The sequence below is a fragment of the Dipteris shenzhenensis genome, chromosome 13 (assembly GCF_047967505.1).
Source record: "Dipteris shenzhenensis isolate YYH24624 ecotype China chromosome 13, Dip_SZ_1.0, whole genome shotgun sequence".
Taxonomy (NCBI): domain Eukaryota; kingdom Viridiplantae; phylum Streptophyta; class Polypodiopsida; order Gleicheniales; family Dipteridaceae; genus Dipteris; species Dipteris shenzhenensis.
In genome coordinates, this window is record NC_141608.1 from 566408 (window position 1) to 575767 (window position 9360).

Sequence of the window (9360 nt, forward strand, 5' to 3'; positions counted from 1 at the left end):
CCAAAGATTGCCATGAAAGTGAGTAATCATAAATACGGGAGGGGGAGGGTCGATTCAGTTATTATTATTTTTAAACTTCAGTGTCATCATTCGATCATTTCACGGTCCACATTTGTGCATGTTAGGGCTCCAATTGTTTGACATGTAGAACGCCAACTGCTTAGAGTGCCTTAACAAGCTTTGTGCCCAACTCGCAGAGCTAGAGATGGTGAAAACAAGAGTGTTGGGTGTTCCCACTGCCACTGACTCATCGCTGCCAAATACAGCAAGGAAAGTAAAGAGTGAGACCAAGGTGCAGATGCCAGAGGTCATATCCATTGATGCATCACCTACTATAGAAAAGGAAGAGGTGGATGTGATTGGGGGGTTGAATGTTGGATCTAAGTGACTTGAACATAGAATTTTGGTTGAAGAAGGTTGGGTTATGGGAGTTTGCTAATATGCCATGGAAAGGTTGGGGGGAATAGAGGATGCATCTTGGCAGCTCACTATTGTGCAAAAGCATGGGGGATATATACCATCGGGGATGAGGGTTATGGTTGTGGTATGTGTTAGAGGTCTTTAAGTTGCCATTGGTGAAGGATGCATATATGCTCAAAGTGTCAGATCATGCGGACAGAGTTGCCACCAGCAAGTTCAAAAAATTACTATATGGTGTAGTAGGTTGATTTACTAAGGTAGAAGCACATCAGATGGTACTTGGATAGGGTATGCTTGATGGCCACGAATACATATGTGAGTAAGGAATCATTTCAACTACTCTACAGTGCGAAGAAGGGGGTAGTCATAGATTGGGCTTCCTAGGTGTATCAAGACTACTTGTTTATGATGGTAAAGATGAGGACGAAGGTTCATGTGGGGCGATTGGCTCCATATTTGGCAAGTCTTTTTTCTCATTTGGCAAGTAGCCAAACAAGTCATAGCCCATTGGCCAGAAATGCCTTTAGCAAAGTTCGGAATTGCGCATGGTAGTTAAGGAAGAATCTGTGCAAGTGGGGGTTTTAGGGGATAAGAAATGCAAGTTGGAGTGGGGACAGCTAGAGCAACAAAAGCAACTATAGATTTTGGCACAAGCCACATGGATAAAGTGGAAAAGGTGGAGCTTTTTGAGGGTAGTAAGAAGCTAGGTCAAAAGGTGTAGTTGTCATGGAAGAAGGGCAATTAGAAGATCCACTTCCTGATGTTTCGGTGGGGATGATGTCTGATAAATGGAATGCGAGTACCCAAGATGTATGTTTGGTTGTGAAGCTTCAACACCTATGTGGGTGATCATGGATTGTGACACTACTACAAGGTGTATGTAGGCTCTACAACATTACATGGTGACACTAGAAGTATCACCAGAAGAGTAGAAGCTGATACTAGCCCAAAGTTCAAAGCAAAGGAAATGATTTTGATGGCAGATGGGCAACACAAGGTACTTTAGAAGCATGTAGCTGAGTTGGAGGCACAACTGGAGGCTCTTAAAATGTAAAAGAAAATGGATCTCATGGATGTTCAACAGATTGGAGGCTCTTAAAATGTAAAAGAAAATGGAGCTAGCAGATTTTTTCAGTAGACTACAGAGAGGAATTTCAGTGGACTGGAGGATCTTAAAATGTAAAAGAAAATGGAGCTGGTGGATGTTTAGTGGATTGCAGAGGAATTAGAGGAATGGATGGATGGCCTAGAGAAGGAAGTTATGGGCACCCTTTCTATACCTACTAAAGAAGAATTCTAGAAGGTGCAATCACATACTATTTTGTTAAAGGATAGGCTGAAAGATTTGGATGCACTTGAGAAGGAGGTTGTTCAGGAAGGGTTGGATAAGCTGAAAGATTTGGATGAGAAGGAGGTTTTTTAGGAAGGGTTAGATATGCAAGGGGTGGTGATGACCATGGATAAGGTAGAGGAACTACAAGCCTAGTTGTAGTATAAGGTTGAGGAGCTATGGGGTGGAATGGAGTTGACAAGACTTGGGTTTAAGAACCTATGAGGAATGTGGAGAAGTTAGTTTCAAAAGAGGTAGATTTGACTTTGATCAAGAAAGTGAAGGCAATGGAAGTGGAGAATTAGTGAGACAATTAGTTACAAAAGAAGGTTGCTAAGTTGATGGTAGTGAAGGAAAAGGTGGCTATTAACATAGTGGTTTTAGCCACTACAATTGTGGATAAGGACCTAAAGGAGCATGATCCAGTGGAGGAGGTAGCAATAGCAGAGGACACAAAAGATCTGACTCAGTTTGCACTTTTCAAGAGCATGGGGCAGTCGAAGGTATCACCAACTGTGGCTGGGTCCCTGATGCCTCTCTTTGCAATTATTGTTTGAATGCATAGGGGAGTCGTCCACCATCTTTTGGGTTTTGAATCAAATCAAGGGATTGTAAAATCGAGTCAATTTTTTGGTCCAGAATTCTAGCCACTAGGCAGTGCCTGTGTGTGTGTTAAAGGCTGACCTTTAGTAAGTTAATTTAGAAAAGCAAAACCCTATTTTGTAATTTGAAATATCTAATGCTTTTAGAGAATTCCTAGCTTCTTGGTATTTGCAACTACCTAATTGTTTTGGGTTTTCCTATATATACTCGTTATTGTAATACTTATTTATTATATATGAATGAAGAAAAAATGGAAGTTCGGTAGTTTAGTTCAGTCTTTTTGTGATTGACTATGGATTATCTTCTTAGAACTATCAAAAATAGTCAAGAATTGTGTCTCTAAAACACTATCTCTATGCCTATATCTCTCCATTTGATCTCCTCAATAGAACCTCTTTGTGTCTACATAGCTCTAGTAAATGGGTAGAAGCATGTTAGCATGCACAAAAAATGTTAGAAGGAAATCATATTTAAAAGGAAATAGCCTACGCTCTGATACCAAATGTAACGCACGTGTTAATTTCCTTTTAGCAATCATATTTAAAATGAAATAACAATTGCAGCGAAACTAACGTAACAATAGTCAAGCATCAATCTTGATTGGTTTTAGTTTAGTGTAGCTATTAAATAGCTTATTAGCATATACTTCTCACATGCTAACTAGCTACACACTAACAAATGCATTGCTCTACGAGTGCAAATCAAAAAAGATTAGACATGCCTTAAGCTCATTAGTTAATTAAGCTTCCATGGTTCCTTCAAGCATGACTTAATGAACATTAGCAATTACACATAGAGGGCGCCAATAGTGGGTTGCCACTTGCTCCTCTTGCGTATGCACAAAGAAAACTAATAATTTAACTTCCACAAGACACACGATGAGGGCCGCATTCATGAGGCCGGCCCCCCCTCGAAAGGCATTGTATTGATCAATGAAAAAGGCTTACATCATATAATTCCGATGGGCTTTTATTTGATTCAATACCTCATAAGGACTATGGAGGCTACGATCTCCATAATCCTTTTTGCTTGGCTGCTTCTTCGAATTCCTGCAAGTTTCGTTCTCCTCTTCTCAAGGCCTCGTTGACCACAAAGGATCAAGAGCTCCTGCGGAGAAAAGGAATGGAAAAGAATGCGTAATCAATGGTTAATTAGCCCTTATGGCTTAATTAATGTAATTACTTTAATCTAGAGAGAGGTAGAAAGAGAAGACTTGAGAATTTGAAGAGCACCCTTCTTGCTTGGCGGGGAGAGGCTTTTATAGGCTTTGGGGGGTGTAGATAGTTCACACAAAAGCCTCCTCATGCACATGTAGGCGCCTTTTTTGGGTAGGTGAGCCTAATCTACCAACTGAGTTAGTTAAGTGAGCTTCACTCCACCTTTCCACCTACCGCCACCTACTAGTGGGTGAACTGGAGAGCAAGAGGCTTCAAATTAGGCGCCTAGTTTTGAGATGCCTTGGGACACAAGCTAAGCCCCAATCCTCATTGCCCAACCCTAATTTGGTCCGTTCGACCCATCCGCCCGTAATCTTAGCCCCCGTTCACGCCCCGACAGCCATTATTTGCTCATTTCGAGGACAAACTTAACCCGATTTGACTTCCAGAAAACACGACGAAGTCCTGGTTAAATTCTCTAGGCTCTCTTACAACTTGCATTCCCCATTAGACATCTTACATTGCCCGAATGCACCTAGTTGCAGCCTTTTAGTTAAGCTTTTCTTGTATTTCTCTCTCTAGAGTGATCAATTCTAGAGAGAGAAAGTCTTTTAAAAGCTTAGATGTTCATCAAAATTTAATTTTGATGACATTACCCCTCTCTCAAATCCATAGTCGTCCTTGACTATGCGATCATTAGGGAAAAATGTAGCCCAATCATCACACAGGTGCTTTAGTGTAATGACCCTTATACGTGTACTCTGGATCCCTTATGAGTACCTTCCCCATGCTTGGACTAGATGGCTAATCTAGCAAGTGCTTAGGTGACGAAATCAATGCTAAGCGGGGCTGACTACTTTCACTCAGCATGCCTTAACGAGTGATGATCCTCTCTTGTGCTAGATAGTCAGTCATAACACAGGCGCTTAGAAGACGAAGTCTTCTAAGCTGATCCTTAAATTTCTTGTGTACATAATTATTTACACATCAATGCAACAACGTAAAAGATAAAACAAGAAAAACATTTGCATTAATCATACCTTTATACATAAATCAACCCATGTAAAGATTTTTACTCATTCAAGAGTGCCATAGAATCTTTGAGTTGTCTTTCTTGCATCCATTTGGCATCCTCATGGGGATAATTTTTGAATTTAATGAGATATCTACGTAATACCTTACCGCTTCTCAAGAAATTATCCTCATGTTTAAGTATAGCCTCAGGTTGCAGGATTTCCTCTAATTCATCAAATAGAGGAGGATCCTCTTGTACCACCTCTGTGGGAGGAGTACCTTTGAATGGCTTAAGAAGGCTCACATGAAAAGCATTGTGAATATGCCAATTACTTGGCAACTTCAACTGATAAGTAGTTTTGTTTATCTTTCTTAAGATTTGGAAAGGTCCATAATACCTCTTTGCCAACTTAGAATAAAACTTTTGATGGCCTGTGGGTTCACCTTGCCAATCTTTGCCCGTCCTATGACTCAATCGGGCTTTTGAGAATTTGAGTAATACCCAAGCATCCTCATCAAACCTCAATGGCCTTCGATGCTTATCAGCAGCTCGTTTTTGCTTTTGCTGCGAAGCGTGAATAACTTCCTTAACTTTTTGGCAGGATTCTTTTATATCCCTCACATACTCATCTGTAGCAGCAAAAATCTTTTGCTTTATCGTTAAGATAAGAGGAGGTTTTGCTTTTTCTTCAATTATCTCAAACGGGGCTTTGCCAATAGAAGTATGTACCGTGTTGTTATAAGCATATTCCACTAATGGTAAATACTTTTCCCATTGATTCTTCTCTGCAACCTCCCCAACATAACTCTTCAACAAATCAAGTATCGTTGAATTGGCAATTTCACTTTGGCCATCCGTCTGCGGGTGATAGGCCGAAGAGAAATTCAATTTCGTACCAAGATTCTCAAATAGCCCTTGCCAAAAGAGACTCGTCATATGAGGATCTCTATCTGAAACTATTGAACTTGGTGAACCATGATACTTGAAAATTTGAGAGATGAACAAGGTAGCCATATGATGCACTTTAATATTCTTCTTAACAGGTATAAAATGTGCCTGTTTACTAAAGTGATCCACTACCATCCATATTCCCGTATTACCATGGTTAGACTTTGGCAATCCAAAGATAAAATCCATGGAAATACTTTGCCATGGGGCCTCAGGAATGGGTAAGGGTTGCAATAATCCTGGCACTTTCCCTCTTTCATACTTAACTTTTTGACATACCAAGCATTGAGAAACATATTCCTAGATGTCCTTCTTCATTGAAGGCCAATAGAAGTACGTCTCTATGGCATTCAGCATGGTTTGATTTCCGCAATGCCCTGCATACGGGGGAGCATGGGATTCAAACATAACCTTCTCATGAAGATCTTTTGTAATGCATAAGCGTGAGCCATGCATTAGAAATCCTTCTTTCAATGAGAACGGGCTTTACCACTCTCCAATCCTTCTACTATACTTGCAAAATCATCATCTTGCGCATACTTCGTAATCATACTTTTCAAGTCATGATTATGCGCGATAGATATTGCATTAACAATAGGTCTTCTTGAGAGTGCATCAGCTACTGCATTTTGTTTTCCTGGAACATGAGCAATATGAAAATGAAATTGCAAAAGAAAATTTGCCCACCTCATTTGTTTGTCGGATAACTTGGTTTGCGTCATGAAATACTTGATACTTTGATGATCTGTTCGTATGATGAATGTTCCCAGCAAGTAGTGCTTCCATGCATTCAAAGCATGAATTACCGCAAGCAACTCTTTCTCGTAAATCCCAAGAGATCTTTCATGCGGTAGCAAGCGACGACTTTCGTAAGCTATGGGATGTCCTTCTTGAGAAAGAACAGCCCCTAAGGTTTCACCACAAGCTTCACAATGGACCTCAAAAGTCTTTGAGAGGTCGGGAAGCACTAAAAGTGGTTGTGACATAAGCTTTACCTTGAGCTCTTTAAAGGCATTGTTCTCCTTTGCTGTCCATTGGAACTTAACTTTCTTCTTTGTTAAGTCATGCAAAGGACCTGCTATTATAGAAAACTTCTCTATGAAGCATCTATAATAGGAACACATACCAATAAAGCTTCTTAGCTCATGTAAATTCTTTGGTTGTGGCCATTCTTCTATTATCTTAAGCTTCTCGGGATCCATAGAGATCCCCTTCTTAGAGATAATATGACCCAAGTAGCGAATTTCTTGAAGAAAGAATTCGCTCTTCTTGCTATTCACATATAGCTTATGTGCTTGCAATTCATCAAAAACCATTTCCAAATGTGCTTTGTGTTCATCAAGTGATCTAGAATACACAATGATATCATCAAAGAATACACCAGTAAAATTACGATGTTTACGAAAAATGTTATCCATTAGGCGATTAAAAGTAGTTGGAGCATTAGTGAGACCAAAAGGCATCACTAAATACTCATACAAACCAAATTGCATCCGAAGCGCAGTCTTATGGATATCTTCAGGCACAATCTTGATTTGATGATATCCACTCTTCAAGTCAAGCCTACTAAAATAGGTTAACTCTTGAAGCTTATCAAAAATGTCTTCAATCCGAGGGACTGGAAAACGATTTTTGATGGCATTCTTGTTGAGTGCATGATAGTCCACACACATACGGTATGAACCATCCTTCTTTTGCACTAACAACACTGGGGAGCAATAAGGAGATGAGCTAGGATGTACCATCCCTTTCTCTAGAAGCTCGTTGACTTGCGACATGATTTCCTCTTGTTGTGCTAATGAGACCCTATAAGGAGGCCTATTAGGAGGTGAACTACCTTAGATAAGGTCTATTCTATGGTCGTCATTCCCTCGAGAAGGAGGCAATTCACTAGGGATAGAATCTGCAAAGCAATCATCATACTTTTGCAAAAATGCTATTAAATTTGATTCCTCATTTTCAAGCACATCATTTCTTTCATGCAATTCATTAGAGACTTTAGGATTTGGGGAATCTTTAACATATACCATATACGCAAAAAGAGATGATTTCATTACTTTCTGTAAAGAGTCATTGCTTACAATAGGAATTGAATTGCCTTTAGCTTCAGCCCTAATCTTATGATTCTTTCCCATATGACTAATAGTGATGATCCTATCAGGAAAAGTGATTTGTGCATACATGCAGTGAAACCATGGTATTCCTAGGATAACATCTTCATGCTTAAGAGGAGATACATAGAACTCTTCATTGTCAACATAGCCTTGAATGTGGAGCCTCAGTTTCCCAATCAGTGGCATAGCTGGGGCTTCTTGGCCTTTGACAGCTCCACTAGCTTCTAGAGATGGTCCCATCTCTTCCGTTGCTATGCCTAGCCTTTGTGCCAATTCCACTGAAATGAAATTATGTGTGGATCCAGGATCGAGTAATATAAAGGCACTTTGATCCCTGATCTTTCCCCACACATAGCACAATCGAGAGGCCTTAGCATCTTGCATTCCTCTCGAAAGAATGTTTGTGACTTGTGGCTTTACTTTCTTTGGTCCCTTATTCGGACAATCACGAATGTTATGACCTGCTTCGCCACATCCAAAGCATCGATTTTCCTTACGATACTTCACAAGCTCTTCCGAAGAAATTCTTGGCTTGCCCCCCTTAGCACCCTTCTCCTTCTTGATATTGGAATGGGTCTTCTAGTCCTTGTGGGGACGCGCTTGCACTTGATCTTCTTTTCCCAATGGTTTAGAAGTTGAAGCCTCTTTGTTGATAAAGATCTTTGCTGCAACAATTGAATGATGTAACACTCCCGCAATGGTTATGGGCTTTTGAGCATTAATATATGCCTTCATGTCTTCAGGAAGACCTACACAATATTGTTGCTTTTGCTGGGAGAAGTCAATCTTTTCAAAGACTGTACCCTTAAGATGAAGATCCCAAAACTTATCAATGTACCTTTGCATTGATTCTCCCTGTTCCAACTTAAGCCCTCGCCATGCAGTAAGAACATCATCTTGAGCATGGGCGGTTAGAAATTGTTGCATGATAGCTAGCCGACAATCCTTCCACGTCTTTGGTGCTAGCCCTTGTGTGCGAAGGCTTGCCCACCATTGACGGGCGCTCCTTTGAAAGTACATAGCTACATTACATAGCTTGGAGCTTTCGGTAAAATGTTCTCCTCCAAAGGCGGCATCAAATTGTTGTATGAATGCCAGCACTTTGTCTGTTTGTCCATAAGCACCATCATAAGAGAGAAAAGTGACATTCTTTCCTCCTCCTTTAAACTTGTGCAACTTGCGAGCTCTTTTCCAGGCACGATACGTTCTCTTGTGTTTCTTTGAAGAACGCACATCGTGAGAGGAATGCTTGCAAGTAAATGATGACTCTCTCGAGTCCGAAGAAGTAGGAGGGCTTGAAGATGGAGAGGGCGTTCTTTTCTTCCGTTCATAACGGTGCCCCCTATCTTTCCTTCCACTCCACACCGAACTAGAATCATCGCTTGTGGTAAATTGGTGCCTCTTCATAGAACGATGAGGAGAATGTGGAGCTCGTCGCCTTCGGGGTGCACCTTCCGAAGAGGGCTCCTCTTGATCACTATCCTTCGTGATCACTTCATTCCTTTTTGGGGAGACATGCTCTCCCAAAAGGCTTTGCTCTCGATGACTCGAAGGAATCAATCGATGTGTTTGCATGAGCGCTTGCACCATTGGTTGCAAAGAGGGATTCTCTTGAGCTTCGTGAAGCTTTTGAACCAAGTACTAAAGTGCTTGCGTTCCTTCAGCAGAAGCCTCATCCTCCTTCCAATTAATCTTGCGCACATCGATTCCTTCCTGCATGCTATCAGTCGTCATAGCTTTAACTTCTTTAAAAGCTAGAAACTCAATGTCAAT

The 9360-nt window shown here is 40.7% G+C and overlaps 1 pseudogene; it reads left to right on the forward strand.

Moving 5' to 3' along the window:
* The first annotated feature begins 609 nt into the window (after window positions 1–609).
* Window positions 610–1269, forward strand: LOC147894895 (uncharacterized; annotated as a pseudogene).
* Window positions 1270–9360: the final 8091 nt, after the last annotated feature.